The 21,050-nt window shown below is 42.4% G+C and overlaps 1 pseudogene; it reads right to left on the reverse strand.

Annotated features, from left to right (window-relative positions):
* LOC122490422 overlaps positions 1-16,690 on the reverse strand; it is a 57,425-nt pseudogene extending 40,735 nt beyond the window's left edge.
* Between the last annotated feature and the right edge of the window lie 4,360 nt (positions 16,691-21,050).

The following is a 21,050-nucleotide window of genomic DNA, read 5'->3' on the forward strand; positions in this document are numbered from 1 at the left end:
TTTTGGTAAATACCAAGGAGTGTTGTTGCTGGTCATATGGCAACATTATGTTTAATTTTGTAAGAAACTGCCAAACTCTCTTCTAAAATTACTATACCGTATTGCATTTCCACTAATAATGAATCAAAATTCCTGTTACTCCACATCCTTACTAAAATTTGGTGTCAGTATTCTGGATTTTGGCCATTCTAATAGGTGTGTAGTGCTATCTCATTGCTGCTTTTAATTTTTATTTCCTTGATGACATACGATGTTTGTGTATGTTTATTTGCCATCTGTATATCTTCTTTGATGAGGCATCTGTTAAGGTCTTTGGCCAAATTTTTGTTTGTTTACTTATTGTTGAATTTTTTTTATTAACATTTTTTTTAATGTTTATTTTGAGAGAGACAGACAGACCGACAGAGTGCGAGCTGGGGAGGGGCAGAGAGAGGAGACACAGAATCCTAAGCAGGCTCCAGGCTCTGAGCCATCAACACAGAGCCCGATGCAGGGCTCAAGCTCATGAGCTGTGAGATCATGACCTGAGCCAAAGTCGGATGCTCAACTGACTAAGCCACCCAGGATCCCTTACTTATTATTGAATTTTAAGAGTTCTTTGTATATTTGGAAAATAGTACTTTATCACATGTGTCCTTTGTAAACATTTTCTCAGTCTGTGGCTTTCTTTCTCATTCTCTTGACATTTTCCCTTTAACTTTAATAAAATCTAGCTTATCACTTCTTCCTTTCATGGATCATGCCTTCAGTACTGTATCTAAAAAGTCATTGCTGAGGCACCTGGGTAGTTCAGTCTGTTGAGCTTCTGATCTTGATTACAGCTTAGGTCATGATCCCAGGTTCGTAGGATTGAGCCCGATGTCAGGCTCCACACTAGTGTGGAACCTGCTTGAGATTCTCTCTCTCTCTCTCTCTCTCTCTCTATCTCTCTCCTCTGTGCTTCTCCCTTGCTCAAGCTTTCTCCCTCCCTCTCCCTCTCTCTAAAAAATAATAAATACATACATACATACATACATACATACATAAATACATAAATAAATAAAATTCATTGCTATACCCAAGGTCTTCTAGGTTCTCACCCATTTTATCTTCTAGGAGTTTTATAGTTTTGAATTTCACATTTAAGAATGAGATTTTGAGTTAATATTTTGTGAAGTGTGTAGCAGTCTTGGTCTAGATTAATTTTTTTTTTGTATGTGAATATTCAGTTGTTCCAGCACTGTTTGTGGAAAAGACTATTTTCTACTGTACTGCCTTTGCACCTCCATCAAAGATCAGTTGACTCTTTATGTGGGTTTATTTATGGACTTTCTATTCTGTATTGATCTTTTTGTCTATTCTTTCACTAATACCACATTATCCTGATTACAGTAGCTTTACAGTAAATCTTAAAGAACTTTGGTCTCCTTCTTAAATGTTGTGTTGGCTATTCTGGGTCTATTACCTCTCCATTTAACTTTAGGGTCAGTTTGTCAATATCCACAAAGTAGTTTGCTAGGATTTTGATTGGGACTGCACTAAATCTATAAACCAAGTTGGGAAGAACTGATATCTTGACTTCCTATCCATGAACATGGAATATCTCTCCATTTATTTCTACTTTGAAATTGTTCATCAGAGTCTTATAGTTTCCCTCATATAGCTCTTGTACATGTTTCGTTAGATGAATACAAAAGTATTTTATCTTAGGGGGTGCTAATGTGAATGGTATTGTGTTTTAAATTTTAAATTCTACTTGTTCATTGCTGGTGTAAAGGAAACCAGTTGGCTTTTGTATATTAACCTTGTATCCTGCAACCTCGCTATAATCTTTTATTAGTGTCACAACTTTTTGTCAGTTCTTTCAGATATTCTATTTAGAGAATCATGTCAATGGTGAAAAAAGTCTGAAGAGAAGTCTGATGTAATTCTTATCTTTGCTCCTCCATAGGTAAAATGTCTGCCCCTCTTCCCCCACCCTGGCTTCTTTCAAGATTTTCTTTTTGTCTTTGTTTTTCTACAGTGTGAATATGCTATGCTTAGGTAGAGACTTTTTAGTATTTATCTCTGTTGGTGTTCTCTGCCCTTTGCATCCATAGTTTGGTTTCTGTAATTAATTTTTAAAAATTCTCCACCTTTATTGCTTCAAATATTTCTTCTGTTCATTCCTCTTTTTCTTCTTTTTTGGTATTCTCATTATGTGTATGTTAACACACAATTATAATTTGTTATTGTCCCACAGTTATTGGATATTATGTTCTTTCTCTTTTTATTTATTTTTTTTCTCTTTGCATTTCAGTTTTGGAAATTTCTATTGGCATAGCTTAAAGCTAATTCTTTCCTTGGCTGTGTCCAGTGTACAAATGAGCCCATCAAAGGCATTCTTCATTTCTGTGACAGTGTTTTTGATTTCTAGCATTTACTTTTGGGTTTATTTCTTAAAGCTTATTTCTCTTGGTTTATATTAGCCATCTGTTCTTGCATGTTGTGCACTTTTTTTTCCATTAGAGCCTTCAGCATATTATTCAGTTATTTTAAATTCCTGGTCATATCTGAATCTGGTTCTGATGTTTGCTTTGTCTCTTTGATTAAAAAAAAAAAATCTTTGACAAGCTTTTAATTTTATTTTGAAGGCCAGAAATGGATACCTATTGGTAATAGGAACTGAGGCAAAAGGTCTTTATGGTAAAATTTTATGCTTTTCTGACTAGGAGTTATGTTGTGTTTAATATAGCTTACATGTAGCTTTCTGAGTCTTCAATTTCCCCTAGTGTTCTTGTTTTGCATTTCCTTCTGTTATCTTGGGGCTTTCCAAGAGACTCCTTCTTAAATAGAGTCTTAGGCTTACAATTCTTCCAGCCATAATTCCCTGTCAATATACAAGAAACTGTTGGTTTGGTGGTAAGGTGTGGTGGATCCTGTGAGTAGGATTCAGTCAGTCTTTTAGTGAACCTGTTCCCCTGGACTGTGACCTTCACAAGTACTTCTCAGCTTTTTATTCTGCCTGAGGTGAGGCAGGAAGGCTATAGGGGGCTAGAGTTGGGTATTTCCTTTCCCTCACATTTGTTAAGTCTCTGGTAGAGTAGCTTCCTTTGAGGGAAGGCCTTCATTAATAAGAAGAGATGTTCTTCAGGTGTATTTCAGAATGGTTAGTTTTCCTCTTCACTGAGAACCTGGTGAAGATTTTAAAGGTAAAATTCATGAAAGTGTGGACACCACCACCTTCCCCCTCAGCTGCCAAAGGCCCCCAGGATTTTTTTGGATCTCAAGCTAGTCCACACTCAGCCTCAAAGAATTATTCAATTACCATTGAAGCTTTCCTGTCCATTAGTTACTTGCCCCAATGGCTTCTGCTTCCAGTAAGCTATAATTCTCTTTAGTCAGGCTATGATCTGCATTTACCTGTTTTTCAAGTTTTGGGGCAACAATTTGCCCTGTGACCTCAGTTTTCTCGTGGGTCTCAGAAGAGTTGTGGATTATCAGTTTGCTCAACTTTTTTTCTTTTTGTGGGGTAAGAGTGATGAGCTCCAAGCTCTTTCCATGTTGGATTAGAAACCCAGAAGTCTAATTAACTTTTATATGAAGCATGAGATTAGGTAAGTGTTCATTTTGTGGTTTATGGATATCCAATATTTAAATTTTTTAATGTTTATTTAATTTTGAAAAAGAGAGAGAGACAGAGCATGAGTGGGGGAGGGTCAAAGAGAGAGGGAGACACAGAATCTGAAGCAGGCTCCAGGCTTGCAGCTGTCAGTACAGAGCCCAATGCAGGGCTCAAACCCACAGACCATGAGATAATGACTTGAGTCTAAGTTGGATGCTTAACCAACTAAGCCACCCAGGCACCATGGATATCCATTTTTTAAAAATTTTTTAAGATGTTGATTTATTTTTGAAAGAGAGAGAGAGAACCTGGGAAGGGCAGAGAGAGAGGGAGACACAGAATCTAAAGCAGGCTCTAGGTTCTGAACTGTCAGTACAGTGCTGGTTGCGGGGCTCCAACCCATGAACCATGAAATCATAAGCTGAGCCAAAGTTGGACACTTAATGGACTGAGCCACCAAGGTGCTCTGGATATCCAATTTTTAAGTAACATGTGTTGAAATGCTACTGTCTCTCCAAAATTATCATTGCATCTTTTAAAAAAACTCAGATAGTCATTGGAGGATGCCTACATGACCATTTCCCAATAAAACTCTGGGGTACTGAGTCTCTAATGAACTTCTTTGGTAGGCAAAATTTCAAATCAATAAGATAATATATTGATTTGCAAATTTTGGATTCAAGTCAGAAAGTTAAAGTCAATAAGACCCAACATAAGATAAATGAGATTAAACACATGGAGTGATGGCTTTTTGCATGACTAGTGAGCTGACCATCTTTCCAAGGGAAGACAGACTGCATGCTAAATTTACGTGCAAAACAATTCAAAGTGGCTATGATGATTAATTTTATGTGCCTACTTGATTTGGCCATGGCACCCAAATTTTATCAAACATCAGTCTAAATGTTGCCATGGAGGCATTATTTTTTAGATGAGATTAACATTTAAATCAGTAGAGTTTGAGTAAAGCAGATTACCCTCTACCCTGTGGATGGGCCTCTCCAATCAATTAAAGGCCTGAAGAGAAAAAGACCAACTTCCCCCGAGGAAGAGGGAATTCTGCCCCCAGATGCCTTCAGCCTCTTCTTTGAGCCTACAGCTTTCTGCCTGATCTGCAAATCTCAGACTTCCCAGCCCTCACAATTGCATGAGCCAGTTCCTTAAAATAAATCTATCTATTATATAGCCTATGATTCTGTTTCTCTGGAGAATCCTGACTAACATGGAGACAAGGGTGTAGCCTTAAGAAAACATGCCTGGAATGCAGAGACTGAAAGAGAACTGACCATGTTACTGTTCCAGTGTGTGGTCACAGCCTGAGATACTACTGTGTCATCCAAAGCAAAGGGTGGAGACTTCTGGGCACATACCCTGAAGGGAGCCAAATAATGTGTCTCTGGGTCTCTGCTGAAGAGGAAGGAGGCTGGTTCCAGTACCATCTCTCCAGGATATTTCTCTTATGATGACTGATTAGCTGTCAGGGTACCTGGTGTTAATAGAAACATCACTGAAAATCCTCCCACACTCTGCTCTGATTCTTGGTTCACCCAGTGACATTTTAACTTCAACTTGGTTCCCTAAGAGTACTAGGGGTGAGTGCTATGCCTTGAGAGATATTACTTATAGATTCAGTTAGCAAACTGGTAATTTTATTAATTATTTTGGGTTTGTTAAGCAAAACGCCTTCTTATTTCAGGTTCTCCAGAGAAAAAATTTGGAGGATGATTTGTGTGCAACCCATTTTCAAGGAAGGTTCCTGGGAGAGCAGGGAGGAGTAGGGGCAACAAAACCAGGAGGGGGAAGAAGCCAGGAAGGATGCACTTTCAGGCAAAGTTTACCCAGTGCAACTTCAGCCCAATCCTGCAGGGAACCCTGGAATGTAGTTTACACCTCACAGTCTCCCAACCCTACAGCAATGGAGCTGAGCCCTTATGCTTGCGTAGCCTTCATTCAATGGTTAAGAGTACCTGGCGGTTCTTGGGTGCTTCTAGCTCTCTGTGTGCTGCAGGGTGGAGCAGATGAGTCTCAGGTCAGTCCTGCCCAGAAGAGCTGCAGATGCTGGATGTTGAAGCAAAAGCACACTAAAGTGGGCAGGGGTGCCCTCCAAGATGGATCCAGTGAGATCAGACAGAGCACTGACATTATACTGTACAAAGTAGTTCTCAAGAGTTGAATTACCAGGTTCCACATGTGACCTTGCAATGACCCCTGTAGGTTCTCACTTGCAGACCTGAGACAGGATCCACTGGAGTAGACCTAACATTTACCTTTCTCTCCTTTTCCATCCTTGCCACATTGTCTCGAGAAGTTATTGTCATTCTGAGCAATACCTACAGAAACAGAATCAACTTTTCACATATATGGAAATGACCAGACTTTTGGTCACTGGAACATTAATTTACTTAACACATTATATTTGGGGTCAATAACCTGAGCATTCTGGTCACAGTGGGGAAGAAGACACAGTTCCTGACTTTTTGGAGCTAACAGTCTAGAGCTCTGTAATCCAATGTTCTGTCACTAGCCACATATGGCTGCTTAAATCTAAACCATTTAAAAATAGATAAAATGTGGGGTGCCTGTGTGGCTCACTCGGTTAAGTGTCCAACTCTTGGTTTCGGCTCAGGTCACGATTTCATGGTTCGTGATTTGGAGTCCCGTGTCAGGCTCCACACTGGCAATACGGAACCTGCTTGGGATTCTCTCTCTCTCCCTCTCTCACTCCATCTGTGTCTGCCCTGCCCCCCCCCCCCCGCCCCGCCCAAGTTGCACACATGGTCTCTCTCCCTCAAAAATAAATAAACATTTAAAAAAATAAAACTCAATGCCTCAGTTATACCAGCCACATTGTAAATGCTCAATAGCCACATAAAGCTGGTACCTACTATATTAGACAGTGCAGACATGGACCAGCATTGACCAATGGCCATGACCATCGGGATGCCCTTTATTCTCACATGTCCTTTAAAGTCGCACAGAAGATGTTCATACCCATAATTATATCCAGCCTGATGATATCCCTGGGAGGTGGTTAGGAAGGGTTTACTATTTCCAGCTAATAGGTTCGCTCAGCAGAGAATAGAACTAAAGTCATGGGCACTAAACTCACAGTGAGTAAGTAGCAGTGGTAGAGGCAGACCTTACCCACAGGTGTGCTGGTTCTTGGGCAGAGAACTTCCTGGTTGAAGCAGCATGTTGTGGAAATAACAAATTCTCCATGAAATGGGATTCCCATAGGCACATCAGCCTTGTGGGCTGGCAACACAACATCAGGTACTCCTATAAGGGATTATCTCTAGGGGACATTTGAGACCTAAAAATATTATATTGTCTCCAACAAAGCGCATTATATCTTTTTATTTCTGTCCTCATATTTTCTGCATCTTCCTTTCACCATAAAGTCCAGAAGCCAATATGTTAATGTCAAATAATAATAACAATAATAACAGCAAACATGTGGAGTATTTACTAGTCCACAGACACTGCTTCAAGCATTTTACATATACAAATTCAGTTCATCTTTGTAACACCCCTGTGATCCTGGTACTATAATTATTCCCAATTTACAGAATCAAAAAATAAAGCCCAGGGAGGGTAGGTGACTTGTTTAACATCCCATAATTGGCAAGCAGGAGACACACTCTTTGAACCCAGGTCACCTGCTCTAGTCCACCAAACCACTGGGAATGCTGCCTCTCAGCCATGAGAGCACATTTATATTTGTACTGATTTCACATTGTTAAATACAAATACAATGTGTGTTTTCAGCCCTAATCGTTTTCAGAGGTGAAGGGTCCTAATGACTCACTAGACCAATGCATTTTCCAAAGCCTTTTGAAAAATACCCTTTACATAATAGGCTTATACAATTGGTATACTCTCTTTATTTCTCAGTATAAGTGTCCATAAGTACTCCAGGGTGTCTAAATGAATAGAAATCAGTTTTTATGTTTCTAGAGCTTCTGTCATCAACATTGACCCCTCCTAGAGCATCAGCTAGCTAGCTTAAGCAGAAAAGGATCTGATACCAGGACTTAGATGTTAGCTGCCTATGTGGAAGTCTCAACAATTCTTGGTCCTCAAACTCATATTTGTAGCTTCTGCTATGACTGGAAGCTTTGCCACTGGAACAGAAGGCAAAGGATCAGAACGCTGGCCTCTGCAGCAATCAGAAGAACTGAAGGGAGCTGCCAGAACAGGTTGTTGGTAACAGCCTTGCCAAGATCCATATCCCAAATGATCTTTCACACCTGCCTCTCTTTCTACTCCTCTCAGTTTCCAGTTCAAGTCTGGCCCAAGTGTATCAAGTTGACAAATCTGAGTGACAATGCAATATGTGAAATGCAACTTTTACCTCTGTGGCCTTTGCAGGGGTGGGGGGGTGGGGGTTGGCATACCACTGGGAAACTGGAATGGATGCTGAGAGCTGGTCCACGGGATCTATTATAGTCCTACTGTCAGGCAACTCAGCATCCACATACACCATTCCTCTGTGGTGAACTTCTCACCAGCAAGAGTAGTAACATGCTTCCCTCACATAATGCAACTATTCATGTACAAACATGTTCATCTTTTCCTGAAGAGAAGAGACCCCAACTCGTCTCCTAATAGCCTTTGATATCTGGCAGTGTTCTCTCCTCCAGTTCAGTTCCAATTTTATTTTAGTTTCTCAAACCCAAACATCAAAATACAACAGTTAACAAGTGATGATATACTCTATGTAAAGTAGCAGAGGAAAGAGTGAGGAGAAAAGGAAAATTGGTTAGTATTCATACTAGTTGGTTAGTTCATACCTAACAGAGAAACAAAACACAAAAGGAGTTATTACAGTATTATTGGCCAGAAGTCCATAGTTTCTATGTATAAATTCCTCTCCTACCCATTCTATTTTTCTTTTCTTTTTTTTTTTTTTTTTGCCTTCAGAGCTTCAGTTTATTGGGATTCTTTCCCTATACATTGATGGAAATCCTTATGTATGAGGGATCTGAGATCTGGTGGATTTATATGATTGTTGCAAATGATCTTTAAGATTAATAGTGAGGTTTGTTGTCCCACTTACTGTATTCTGGATCTATTAATCACTGGTTCAAGACATATCCAACCTCCTTTGGGGTAGCAATGAAGACTCACAGAGTGTTGTCTCTCACCTGGTGCTGTGACTCTTCCATAGACCATTCTACATTCTTTAGGACTGGCTGCTTCTTGGGGCTGAGCAACATAGTAAAACCAGTTTGCTCCTTGGGCTAAGCCATGGGCTCTCTCCTTTTGGTGTAAAATGAAATTTCTTGGTCAGAAGCAAAGTTGAGTAGAATACCAGATGAAACATAATTCAGTAAGCCCATTGATGATGTCTTTAGAAGAAGTAAAGAAAGGTTGAAAAAGAAGTTCATATTTTGAAAGCATCTACTCTCATGAGGAAGAAACACTGCCTTCTCCATCATGAAAGGAGTCTAATACTATCAGCTTTCACCAGGTGAATGACTGCTCCTCCCAGGTGTAGGTGACTGGAGAAAGAAACTGAATGGCATCCACAGACTGGGCCATGCTACCTACCTCTGCTGAGGGGTCTTTTGGTGAATATCATGAGGCAAGAGTCTCCATGCTCTGGGACTTTTCTGAAAGTTCCAGCCACAAGTATTTATCCCAAACCTCCTTGTCAGTAATTCTCTTATTTTGAGCTTTCCATGTCCTGACCATCTGGCTAAGCATCCAGACGCTGCCTACAAATTAGTGTAGATACGGATATCCAGCCACCTTTCCTTCCAGGTAAAATGCAAGTCAGATGCACCACTCAAAATTCTGCCCTTGAGACAATTTCTCTTCCCCATCGTGCTTCAGGGTCATCTCTAATTGGGGATGTAATGCTGTAGTGGTCCTCCTCTGACCAGAATCCACACATCATGCAGAACTATCTGTAGACTGATGTCAAGTTTTCTTCCTCAGTCATCTGGTCCTGTTATATCACATGAGGCCATAGGTGTAGGTTGAAAGACAGCTGATGATACTGCAGGACTGGATGCCATGGGACAAGATGCCACTTGTGAATGCAAATTATACTTTCAGGACTGGCTCAGGTCCACTTTGGATATTTCACAGCTACTGATGATGAAGTACTTTTGGATATGACTAACTGGTGGATTCATAGGTCAAAAGAAGTTCATGATGCACAACTCAAGTTTCATGTGCATTCAGTTCTAAAAGGTACTAGCAGCAAGCCAAAAGCTTCTTCTCAAAGGGACAGACATGGATTTATTCCAAACTCAGAGGACCTGTGATATTTCCTCCACCAGGTCTTGCTATAAGCTCTATACAGCAGTGTTCTATTGCAGACATTTTGAGGTACTATATCATAAATCCCAAGTGACACAGCTTTTTGTACTGTAGCATTAACCAGCTGGGAAAACAAACAAACAAACAAAAAAACTTCTCTTGCTTTGGGACCCATGCAAAACTGGCAACCTTGTGATTACCCACTACATGGGTTGGAGTAGTACAACTATATTTGGAATCAGTTATCTTCATAATAGAAAGATACTCACCAAGCTTTGCACTTCTTAATTCAAGGTTGGGGTGCAAAGCACAAAACTTGTATTTCATTTCAGAGGGGATATCCTATCATGCCCAGAATGCTACACCATATATGTGTATGATTTCAGTGATCTCAGTGGGGAGGATGGGACCCCAAGGAAAATTCCCAGAAGCAGAACTTAAGCACCAAAGACAAAGTACCATGATTCCTGCCAAGTCTGCCGGGCCTGAGGGTACTCAGAGGGACTTGACCTGCCTCTATCTTTGGCAGAAGATGATCTATCATGGGGTACCTCCCTCCTTCCTAAATTTCCAGGAAGTAATACCACCTATAATTTATTTCCATCTCAAAATGAAAATAACCTTAACCTCCAGTCCATCTTTTTCATTGATAAACATTGTACAACACAAGGCTGAAGTTTCCTTAGAGCAGAGCTTAACAAACTTTTATGTGCATTTGAATCACATGGGATCTTACCAAAATGCAGATTCTGACTCAGTAGATCTGGGGTGAAGCCCGAAATGCTGCATTTCTCACCAGCCCCTGGGTGAGGCTTGTGCTGCTGGTCCATGGCTCACATGTTGGAGGAGGGCTGAGTAGTGGGCCCTACTTCCCCTTCCCACTCCTGCTGAGCTCTTCTGCTGTAACCAGAGTAGCTTCCTCTTTTTACAGGAGTCTTATATAAGATTTTTTTTTTAAACAGAAACAGTTCTAATTTTAAACAGATCTAATTTTTTAAAACACCTGGTCTAGATATTCATAACAGAATTTTGATAAAAACAAAAACAAAAACAGATGACCAAGTAACTCCAGTTCCCATTCTTAAGGAAAGGGTAAGGAGTTTAACTTTGGGAATTCTTTGCGAATAGAATTTTCACTTACTCAAGAAATAATTTTTTTGCAAGGCTATTCTGTGTGAAGCACTATAAAGGCTGAGATTGCCTAGGACCCACTTTTGCAAAGTGAAATTCTTCTTCTTTGGCCCTCCTGACCTAGGAGTCATGTCCCTCTGTAACTTCATTTTCTTTGGCTACATCACAACCTTCTCTTCCTGGGCCGGGTCAGGATTTGGAAGTAGGTACATGTGCCCTCATGTTGCCCTGACCTTCCATTTCAATCTCCTGATATAGGCAGAGGCCATAACTGCCCAAGGTCTGGACAGCCAACAAAACATTTCAGATGGATTTTGCAAAGACCCCTTTTGAGAAGGGAATGCATTTCTGTAGATAAAATTATGAGAATATGAGTGAAGGCAGGAGAAGACAGCTTTCAAACAGACCTATCACCTATTCATTTGATGCGCTTCTAAATTTTGATAAATGCCAATGACTTTCAATTCCAGAGAGGTAGAATATTTATTGCTTGTTCACCTTCCATTGGTCACAATTCCTAACACATTAATGTTGTGTCTTCTCACCTATTAAAATTCTTTTCAAGTCACACTCAGGGCTCCATTTAAATGTCACCTTCTCTGTGATGTCATTTTTGACAACCCTGTTCTTGTCAGAAATAATTGATCTTTACTCTGCCCTCTTATGCAGCTAAGCAGAAGTTCCCAATAGATTTTGGGTATTAACAATACATATATATTTTTGAAGTAAGTTTTATAAGGATATTAGAGTACAGTCTTTGAGACAACACGAACAGATCTGGTCAATACGTGTCCATCCTATGTGATAAAATATGTTAGTTGATTATCTAAACATTTTTATTGATGCACTGTATATCTTTTATTATAACCCTTAATACAGTCAGTTTTATATGGTGCAGTCTTTCTTTTTTTAAGTTTATTTATTTATTTTGAGAAAGAGAGCATGAGCAGGAGAGGGGCAGAAAGAAAGGGAGAGAGAGGGTCCCAAGCAGGCTTCATGCTCTCAGCACAGAGCTGGATGCAGAGCTTGAACTCATTTACTGTGAGATCATGACCTGAGCCGAAATTAAGAGTCAGACACTTCACCAACTGAGCCACCCAGGCACCCTGGTACAGTCTTCTTTCTTATAGATTGTAAGCTTAGAAGGAAGTGAGTATGTCTATTTATTCTTCACATTAAGCTCAATAGATTGCATTGTATGTACAAGCTGCTTAGCAGTTCTGTGAAAACCCCAACACTCTAAGTGAAATTTTGTGCATATATGTGTGAATACAATTTTATGGGGAAAGGGTGCATAGATTTCTTTAATTTCTCAGAAAAGTCTGAGAACCTATAGAAGTTAATAACCATGGGCTTAAGAAGCTCATGGTGAGTCTGTTTATGAAGCAAACATCTGTTAGTGATACACATATTGTTTGTAGTCCTCATGCACGTATTTGTAGGTTTTAAGATTTGGAGTTTTGGTGTTAGTTGTACTTGAAATGGGACACACGTACATAGCAACTCAATTATTCTATGCTGTGGGATATTGCAGCTACTTCCTTCACCGGCTATCTGCCCATGGGCCTTTTCAATCCTTAGCTCTTCCACTGGGAGATGGACTGAGGCAAGGATAAGAGATAGGGCACAAACCAGCCAAAATAGTGACATTATTAGCAGCTCCAGTAAAAGCTTATTTGGAGGGGGAGTTGAAATCACTGATCCAACTGAGGTTTGGGGATTATCAGTGGATATCAATTATCCATGACCTCACAGTCTCCCATGGTTACCAATGACTTAATGTTCCTTGTAAGCTTAAATGATTTCTTTTAATTAAATGAAAAGACTCAAATTCATAAAGACTGGTGAGCCCGGGGTTAGAGCTAAGGCTGTATCACTGATTGGTGGGAAGTGGCAGAGTATCACTTTTCTGTGCTGTAATGCATGAATAGGATGAAAGTATCATGGGTTATCTTTGGGAGAATGTCCCTGAAAAGCACAACGCTTCTCAAATAGGAGGGCACCAAAATTTCTGCAAAAGGGTGGGGAAAACAAGGACGACTGGTGTGTGAGGTTTGAGAATCTCGCAGGGGACTGTCATGTGCTCCCCTCTGCATCCCCACCGTCAACTAAGAACACACTGATCTGTGAAGAATGAAATAACATCTGTAAGACACGAGCTTCTTGGCAAGATACGTATTTACCATACGCTGCCCTGCACGCAGGCATTCAGTCATAAATTTCACTTAGTACAGGGTATATGATCTGCATTTTCTAATGTTTGAGCCTCCTCCATTTGTCCTTCTTCTCCTGCTTACACTTGCCTTGGCTATTTCGTATTCATGGTACATAAATTAAGATGGAAAGTAGATAGTCGAAAGGCAAGTTTCACATAATGTCTCTTCCTGGAAAATGGGAGTTATTTTTTTTTTGGAAGACTCTCTCATTTGCCTCATTTTTGTTGATTGCTGAGTAACAAAATCCAGCTACCTCTTCTCTCCTCATGCTGGGAACAGAGAGAAAAACAACTCTGGGAGCTTTCCCAAAGGGTGCCGGTGTCTCAAAGGGCAAAGCCAGGGACTCAATGCCTTCTGCTGGGCGTGTGCCTGGAGAATTTGCCTCACTGGAAAAGGAGAAGGTTCACCTAACAATAGAACTCTGTGTTTCCTGTTAACTGTCTGGAAAAACAGAAAATATTAGCAACCTTGGCTCCTTGAATGTGATCTCACAATACTACCCACAGCATGGTGTGACAGGATTGTTGAGCACCTTTAAGGCTCTTTACATTGTTAGTGTAAGCAGGCTCAGAAAACTATATATCAATCATGGGACACACACACACACACACACACACACACAAAGCTATTTCTTACTGTTGGATCTCATGAGCAGCATAAGGCCCAGAGAAGTTAAATAACCTGCTTACAGTCACACAGCCATCCCAGAGATGGCTGTTCATACTTCTGTGTTTGTTTGTTTTTTTCAGGCCTACAATTTAGCCCTGGGTGTTGCTGCTTTTGGCTTTCTCTCCTCTCAATTTTGTTTTGCTCCCAAAAAAGAATCCGAGGAAAAGAATGCTTACGCTAAGAGAAACAGAAGAACAGAATGATGTGTTTTCTCATTTTGCTCCCAGATCTTCAAACCCAGGAGAGAATTCCGAGTGAGGGAGCAGCAGGGGTGAGAGCCAAGCCCGAAGGCCACATACCAGCCGCTCCTGCTTCTGGCCAGAAGTCCTGGTAACCTGCTAGCCTCCCACCTGGGTGGGGTCCCAGGGCCAGGCACACACTCTCAGTCCTGCCCTGAGCCATGTCAGGAGAGGAAAAAGACTGACTTTCAGAGGCAACCGTGCTCCAGCCGCAGACCCCGAGCAGCTCTTCTGAAGCTAAGCCACCTTCCCCCTCAGAGCCTTCTGCTTCCTGCCTCGTTCCAGCCGGCTTCTGTGAAATCAATCAGGTCAAGGTCAAATGGCCAAAGCGGGAAGCCAAACTCAGGGAAGTAGATTTAGAGAACTGAACAGACACCCTCACTGCACGCTCACAGTGGTGACTCAGCGGAAATTCTGGAACGAAGAGCCAGACCTAAATGTTTGTGGAAAAGAAGGGAATCGATGCTCGTGGAATTGGCAGTGAATGAATCAACGCTGTGGCTGATGAATGAATGAATGAATGAACAAATGAATGAACAAAGGAAGGGAAGGCTGGGCCCTTCTTCACCCTGCTGAGTGGCTCTGAGGAAATAGGAGGAAAGAGCTGTGAGCAATGCACTGGTTGGAGGAAGCTTAAGAGTATGTGCTTGGAGTCTTCAGGGAAACCTGCCGGTGGCATTTCCTCCCTCTGCACCCTGTGTGGTTGGGCAAAACCCATCAATTGGTTACTAACTTTGACTGAGGAGGAAATCCTAAGCAGACTGACTTGGGGAGGGCTCCTGGCCTCCAGCCGGCAGGTGACATACAGAAGCAGGATGGGCAGGAAGACATAGCTGGCAGGTGTCCCATGCTGAAGTCACAGCTACTAAAGATAGGTGGTGACCTTTGGTAACCAGCTTGCTCTCAGGAAGGAGAAGCACTCCAGGAAGAGGCTGTGGGTGTGGCCGCACTGAGGCCATGGGGCAGGAGCCTGTCACTGTCACACCGTCACCGCCCAGCTCTGACAGTTCGCACAGGATGGAAAATTCAGGTGTGCAGTGAGATTCGCGTCTTACATTCGGCCCAAATGAGAACAGGGGACATATTCTGCTGAGAACAGCTGAGAAGAGAAAGAGCCTAGGAAACCTCTCACTGGGCTCCCTCTGGGGTCCTGTGAGGGCACAGGAGAAATATCACTCCGTCCCAGTCCCATCATGGGCCACCGGGTCAGGGAAGGAGGGCAGGGAGCGGGGAGGGGCTCCTGGCAACAACTCCACTTTCTACCCAGCAGAGATTTCCCCACCCCCCCACTTTTGAAAGTTACTTCTTTTGGGGCACCTGGGTGGCTCGGTTGAGCGACTGACTTTGGCTCAGGTCGTGATCTCACAGTTTGTGAGTTTGAGCCCCACATCAGGCTCTGTGCTGACGGCTCAGAACCTGGAGCCTGCTTCGGATTCTGTGTCTCCCTCTCTCTCTGCTCCTCCCCCACTCATGCTCTGTCTCTCTCTGTCTCAGAAATAAATAAACATTAAAAAAAAATAAAGTTACTTCTTTTAGTCCCCTCCCCCCCACTTTTTAAAATGTAAATATACTGTTCAGAAAGTTCTACCAAAGTCTAAATTACTTCAGACGACCAGTTTGCTTTCCTTCAACACCCTCAGATCTCCCATTCCACTCCATCGACATTTATCGGGAATCGTTTGTGTGCAAGGCCCTGAGCCAGGTGATAAGGGCAAACAAAGATTTATAGACAATGAATAACATAGTCACTGCAGGAGTGGGACTTGAGTGGAAGTCCTAATTACAGCTCTCTGCTTTCATTTGGCAAGTCTCCTCTATACAGTGGGTTCGACAATGCCTGCCTCATGAAGTAGACATGCGATGTGAGGACAGCGGTCACCCCAGTGGGGAAAGGCTGAGTATAGAGGTGACCTGGGTGAGGGCTGAAGGCCAGCAGCCTCCTTCTTGTCTACATTAATTATCACCAAGATAGAAGGGGTTTTCTTCCCTCTTCTTGAAGACTGGAGGAAAGGGAACATGAAGCTACCCACGGCGTCTCCCACCGCAAAACTAGTAGGTGGCAGCTTGTGCAAATCCACAGGGCTATCCCTAAGACCTTGTCAGACCAGCACGAAGCACAAATGCTTGACAGGGACATTAAGGTAGAAATAACCCTGAATCGACTCTAATGAATACGTGAAAGGCTGATGCATTTGCAAGCTTCCAATGAGTTCTGTCTTCATATTTAGGCAGCTCACCCCTTGGAGCACAACGCTGCTGCTTGCGAAACACTAGTCTGTGGTAGCTGAGAAGTGTGGTTTGTACCACTGACTCTGAGCATTCCCGAAGGGCCAGATCCTTCCGGGAAGAACAGGACAGGACAAGACCCCAGTTCAGGAGGCAGCGCCCTGTGCCTGGAGGCTGGGAGAGAGAGGTTCTCAGGAAGGGAAGGAAAAAGGGGAAACCCAGGCCAAGTGAAACTTCCATCATTCTTCCCCAGACTCTGGCTGTCAATACATTCCTACAAGCTGAAGAGTGGAGGAGTGTGGTGGGGGCCAGACATCGTCCTTGTCCTTGAAGACATCGTCCTGTGTCTGGTGCATAGTTAAGTGCTCAGTAAATGTGTGTTGGAGGAAGAATTGCCTGGAGGTTGGTGTTTGCCAATTTCCTTGCACTCCTTTTTTTTTTTTTTCCTTCTCTTCATCTTTCCTATGAAGGAGGGAAGAGGATGGTGGGCTAGTGTCTAAGCAGGAGAGTCCCTTTCCCTCACTTTAATTGTTAGGAACTGCTTGGGGGAGCAGGGTTCAGAAACCACTTAGGGCTGCTTTAACAGCAGCACCAAACAGAAGGTGTGCAGGAAGGTAGAAAGGCCAGCTGCATGGATTTATTACTGAAGGCCTGGACCCCCCCTTTCTCAGAGGTCAGATGCTGGCACAGCCTGTGTCCTGCGGGTGAGGGGTTGGAGCCCTGGTCCTGAAGAGCCTACAGAATCAAGGACAACAGTAAACAGAACAGATGAGGCCAAGTGTGAATGTGGACTTTTCATTCAGTATTTCTTCCTCAGGACAGTCAGTGGAGGAACCAAGTATTGTTAGCCCTATTTTACATATGAAAAAATAGATTCAGTTAGGCAGGGTCAGGCAGCTAGGAATCACAGAGCCCTGACTTCAAACGCTTCCCTTTTCCTTTACCCTAGGCTACTTCCAGAGAATCAGCAGACTTGGTCCGGGGGCGGGGGCGTGTTAGATCAGTAAGTCCCTGGATCACCTATTTCAGGATCACCTGAGGAGGTTGTTAAAAATAGGGCCTCTGGGCTCCCAGCCTTGTTTAAGGATGGGCTGAGGAAGATTCCCTAATAGCCATTCCTCTGGCTGCAGTTGGGGAAATTACTAAATGCTTCCCCAAGATGCCCTGTGGCTCGGGTCCAAGCTCTGACAGCTGTTGAGATTCATTTCAATTTCCTTTCAAAAAGGCTTTAAAGGAGGGAGAGAGAGCTAGTTGGGAAATTTGCTTCCAGAGCAGAAAAGATTCATGAACAGGAAGTGACTCAAACAATGACCAATCAAATCCTGGTCCTTTAAGTATATGTATTGTGTGGCCCACTTCTAAACAGAGGTGTGGTGGTGCCTCTCTGTTGACTTCAAATGCCAACAGATAAATTAGTGGGTCAATGGCCCAAAGCAGATTTTGTGGAGCTTCAATTTCACTTCTGTCCCGATTTCATTTCACTAAATAATTATACAAGGAGATTTCTAACCATGATCGTGGAGTATCTGCATCAATCAGGATTCCTTAGTCCTATAACTAGTGGAAAAGTCTTGTCCCAAATAGGCTTAAGTAAAATGGAAATGTATTCCTTCCCATCACAAGGGGCTCAGAGTAGGTCTTCAGAGCTGGTTAATTCAATGGCTGCACCATGCCAAAGTGGACCACATTCTTTCTGCGCATCCACCCCCAATGTTGGCTTCCTCCCCAGGCTGGTGGCAAGATGGGCCACAGCAGCCCAGGCCTCACAGATCCACAAATAATCTCTGTATAAGAGAGCAAAGTTCCCCAGAAGCCCCCAGCAGAGTCCCCTCAGGTCTCATACTAACCACCTAACAAACCCAGCCTTAAGCAGCCACTGAGAGAAAGGGGATTGGGGAAAGCTGCTTTTGGTTAGACCTCTCAGGATCTCCCCTCTGGACGAGGGCCCAAGTTGTACCTGGGGGCTCCCCTGAAACATGCATGGACAAGGATAGATATCGGGATTCTGCTCTGAAGGAGGACATGTGAGTGAAGGCAACAGATACTGAACAAACAACTAACTGTGACAGCTACAGTTTCTTTCCCAGGAGAGAGCTGGTTTGGAGAAATGACTTACCTGTAGCTAATCCGAAGGCAGTCTATTACCCTAAATAAGAGGACAGTTCCAATAATCTAAATGAAGGCTGAAATTAAGCCTCCTCTGCTCTCTGCTCCTCTTGCTTACTTCTCATCCTGGATGGAACCTTCTGGAAGCAGACATGAGGCAGCAGTGAGGGAGGGAAATAGAACACCAGTGGGAAAGATGCAGAAATCTACTTTTTGTCCCTGTCTCACCACTTCCTTCCAGAGGATATCCATATCCTATATCCTCCCTACAAGGTAAACTTGGAGGTCCTTAGAAAATAAGATGATCTCCATGGAGCCTAGAGCTGCTTTCTACTGTAGACAACCAAGCAGAATGCCTTGAACATATAGATACTCAACAAATATTTGGTGAATGAATAAATGAGTGGATGAGTGAATGCATGAGATGTTTGACTAGCATAGCGATGCATTCTTTCTCTTTAAACTCCCAGCAAACAATGATGAGTGCTCTGAAAAATGCTGCTGGTGAGGTCAGCGGCAGAGCGGGGACTGTGACCTCACGGATCTGTGATCTGGTCCAATCCTTCAGTGCATTCTGGATGCAGTCCTTGGGGACCACAGCTGAGATCAGCCCCTGGCATCAGTTCAGCCCTACGCCATGCATATGAGGAAAACAATGGCTGTAAGTGCTCTGCCTCAACAGACACCATCTATGTGTGGGCCCCGTGTGCTTTGTCCAAGCGAAGCTGTCCTCCAGGGGCCTCCAGGCACTGATGCAGGGGGTTTGCTGCCAGTTTCTAAGTCTATCTGCTCGACCTTGGAATTCCATCTTATTCTTTTAGCTCTAGTATATGGAGTAAGATTCCCTTATTTAAATTTAGATAAATTTTCTATTAGAAAATATTTATTTTTGGTTACAGGTATTACAAATATAAGAAAGTAAGTTGAGCCTCAGACAATATTGATATGAGAACTGAGTGAAACTAAATATGAAACATATTACATTGGTGGAATTTTCATCATTACATTGTGTGGAGGAATGAAGGTTGGCTACATTTTATTGATTTATTTGATCTAAAATGAAACAAATTTATTCTTTCATAATTCTGGAGATATAGGTAGACACACACATTCATGCTGTTGTCCAGAAAACTTTAGGTAATTTTTTTTAAGTTTATTTATTTATTTTGAGACAGAGGGAGAGAGAGAGCCCAAGTGGGGAAGGGGCAGAGAGAGGGAGAGAGAGAGAGAAAAAAAGAGAGAGAGAGGTAGAGAGATAATCCCAAGCAGGCTTCTGCATTTTCAGCACAGAGCTGGTCGCAGGGCAGCACAGAGCTGGTCGTCAGATCATGACCTGAGCCGAAGTTGGATGCTTAACCCAAAGAGCCACCCAGGCACCCCCAATTTTGGATACATTTTTGACTGAAGTGTAACTACTACAGAAGAGTGCACAAATCCTAAACTTGCAGCTCAATGAATTTTCACAAAATGAACATTCCTATGTGATCCAATTCAGATCTTAAAATAGAGTATTATCAATACCCAAGAAGCTGTCACTTGCTCCTCCCAGTCACTACCCATCTCCAAAATGTAATCATGATCTTATATCTACTGCCATAAAAGAAAATTTGCCTGTTTTTGAACTTTATGTGAATAGAATTATCTTGTATGTACTCTTTTGCTTTTGGTTTCTTTTGTTCAAAGTCATGTTTGAGAGATTCTTGCATGTCATGATAATGGTAGCTTTTTCCTCTTCCTTCCTGTGTCGCATTCCATTGTATGATATTCAAACAATGTATCCATTCTGTTGTTGGTGCATATTTGGTTCGTTTTCAGTTTGGAGCTATAATGAATAATATTTATTATTAACTCAATGAACGCTTCTATGAGCATTTCTGCACATGTTTTTTGGTGCACATTGGCTTTTTTTTTAAGTTTATTTATTTTGAGAGAGACAGAGACCACATGAGTGGGGGAGGGGCAGAGAGAGAGGAAGACAGAGAACCCCAAGCAGGCTCTGTACTGTCAGTGTGGAGCCTGATGGGGCTCAAACCTGTGAATCTGTGACATCATGGCCTGAGAAAAAACCTAGAGTCCAAGGCTAAACAGACGGAGCCACCCAGGCTCCTCTGGTGAACATTTGTAATGCAAACCCAAATAGAGTTGCTGAATCGTAAAGTTTGCACGTGTTCAAATTCAGTAGATACTGCCAGAGAAGTTTCCAAAGTGGTTGTACTAGTTTACATTCTTGCCAGCAGTGTTCAGATTATTTTACATTTGTACCAACTGTTGATATAGTTTGTCTTTTTAGTGTTACCTATGTTGGTGGATGTAATTTGGGATCTCATTGAAGTTGTAATCTGCATTTTTATGATGAGCAATAAGGTTGACTACCTTTTCATGTGTTTATTGGACATTTGTGTGTCCTTTTTAAAAAAATTTTTTTTAATGTTTATTTATTTTTGACAGAGAGAGAGAGAGACAGAGCATGAGTGGGGTGGGGGGTGGGAGCAGAGAGAGAGGAAGACACAGAATCTGAAGCAGGCTCAAGGCTCAGCACTGTCAGCACAGAGCCCGATGGGGGGCTCAAACTCACAGACTGTGAGATCATGACCTGAGCTGAAGTTAGAT

Source organism: Prionailurus bengalensis, chromosome B2 (genome assembly GCF_016509475.1).
Source record: "Prionailurus bengalensis isolate Pbe53 chromosome B2, Fcat_Pben_1.1_paternal_pri, whole genome shotgun sequence".
In the NCBI taxonomy this organism is placed as follows: domain Eukaryota; kingdom Metazoa; phylum Chordata; class Mammalia; order Carnivora; family Felidae; genus Prionailurus; species Prionailurus bengalensis.